The sequence below is a fragment of the Drosophila subpulchrella genome, chromosome 2L (assembly GCF_014743375.2).
Source record: "Drosophila subpulchrella strain 33 F10 #4 breed RU33 chromosome 2L, RU_Dsub_v1.1 Primary Assembly, whole genome shotgun sequence".
Classification (NCBI taxonomy): Eukaryota; Metazoa; Arthropoda; class Insecta; order Diptera; family Drosophilidae; genus Drosophila; species Drosophila subpulchrella.
Genome location: NC_050610.1, coordinates 1,848,506 through 1,850,951, shown reverse-complemented (window position 1 = coordinate 1,850,951; position 2,446 = coordinate 1,848,506).

Genomic DNA, 2,446 nt, shown 5'->3' with positions numbered 1-2,446 from the left:
TAATTATTATAGAGCACGTATGGGAAATATTGGAACGACAAATTCGAAAACTCGGCATAAGTAGTGCTCCCATGCTTAAAGAGGGTCCAAGAGGAGTGGGCCAAAACAACAAGTGAAGAGCTGAAAAATTTGGCTGCTTCAACGGCCAGATGATTACAGGCAGTTATTGATGGCCATGGTGGTCCAACAAAATATTAACTTTGTTTCGTAAATCAATAATATATCTTATAAACTCCAAAAAAGGGTGTCGTTCGTAGACTTTTGTCCGCCACTTTATGTGCATAGAAATCTGTGTTTGTTAATAGCATCCAATTTACTTAATTATTTCACACATTAGCTTATAAGCTAATAATTATTAGTTTACGTTACGTTACGTTTATGTTTGTGTACATATGTATGTATAAAATCAGTTGTTACAACACATAACCGATTTCGTTTTCTTAAGAAAAACACAACACTAACTCAAATCGTAAAAAAAATCATTTTACTTACGCTGTAAATATGGAAGGGCTTTTATAAGGTTGAATTCCTGGAGCAATTCCTCCAATTTTTGTCGTCTTCGTTGTCACACATTAAACACACTGCACAGTTCTACCATATACAAAAAAGTAGAGCTGTAAAAACATCGATAGTAATATCGATAGTATCGATAGTGGCTGGGCTGCGCGATACCTCGACTTTTTTTTCCACCATCGATCTATCGGGTTTATTTAACATCACTAGTTGCAGATTCTGCAACGCAGAAGCGTGGTTCCAGAAAAAACGAAAAATTTATGAAAAGTGAAAAATGGACAGTTGTTGTTGTACAAGATGTTTTGTCCTCATCGCTTGTCAAGTCGGCACTTGGTAAGTGCAAAGCAATTGTGACGTATTTTAAAAGTAGCGCCACTGCTTATGCCAAATTAAAGACGGCTCAAGGTGATAATCCATATAGCCTAATTCAAGAAGTGCCAACCCGCTGGAACAGCGCGTTCAATATGCTGAAAAGATTTTTGCAACTGAAAAATGAAATCAGCTCAGTTCTGTTAAATACTCCGAAGTCGGAGCAGATGTTAAATGCAGATGAAATAAACCTGCTGACTGACATTTGCGAGCTTTTAAAAACTTTTGACGATGCTACGCATTATGTCTCTGGCGATACAAAGGTGACAATTTCTTTAATAATACCGGTGGCGTGCGGATTGTACTTAAACCTAGAACAAATTACAACCAAATTGCAAACCACAGAAGGACTTGAAGTCTGTGAATTATTAAAGAAAGGAGTTGAAGCTCGATTGTTTCAGTTCGAGAAAAGGACGGTAACTAGGATTGCCACTATGTTGGATCCGAGATTTAAGAAGGAGGCCTTTAGAAGTCCTTTCAACGCCGCGGAGGCCATGAAGGCGTTAGAGGATGAGCTAACAATTTCTCCTACAATCGAAGTAGAGCCAGAAGAACAATCACAAATAGAGGTCGACGGATTGTCCCTAATTGGGTACGTTCAAGAAAAATGTCAAACTAAAATCAAAAACAAGAGGGTGGACTCAATCTTGGCACTTAGGCACACTCAAAAAAAAAAATCACCATAAATATTAGAAATTCGCCCGTGATTTTAAAACGCCATTGAATTAAGAAATATTTTCTTGAATTAAGAAATATTTTCTTGATTATAGAAAAAGTTTCTAAAATTTACGGAATTACGCCATATTTTTTTTTTCTTTGTAAAGAAGAAGAGGAAGAATAAAAATTTTTCTTTAACTAATGGCGAATTTTTCTTGATTTTTTTTCTTGAAATAATGGTTAATTCTTACTTAAATTTAGTAAAGAAATACCCATATTTTAAGGAAAAAGTGACTTTTTTTTATACATTTTGATGGTGGTCTAGCTGGTAAAGACGTCCGGTCAATAAATAATCGTACAAAAGTACCTGGTTCGAGCCCACGCCACGGCAAGTCTACCCTTTGTTTATTTATTTTTCTTTTTTTTTTTAAATTTATTTAATTTTTATTCTTATTAGTTTCACTTTTCTATTTACCAAATTGTTTAAACGGTTGTTAAAAGAGTTTAGATTAGAATAAACGTTATTGGTATGCGTAAAGCTGGACCAAAAGCACCATAGCCCTCTTTAGTCATTGTATGACAAGAAGCACGCGTGGCCGAATGGTTAAGACGTCTGGCTATGGTGTGAGCAGTTGCGGGTTCGAGTTCATGCCGGGGTTGTCTGAGGTAAGGATTTTTCCATTTGTTATTTATATGTTTATAAAAAGTATTTATAAAATATAAATCTTACATAAATACAGGTAAGTATAAAAATGTATAGACTATATTTCCATGTAATAATTGCCTTTAAAATTAGAAACGGTTTTATCCATTTAAAATCCAAAATTGGTATACAAAACCAACCAAATTCCTCAAATGTAGAAAAAGGTAATCTTACAAAATAAATATTTTTTTTCATATTTTAAGA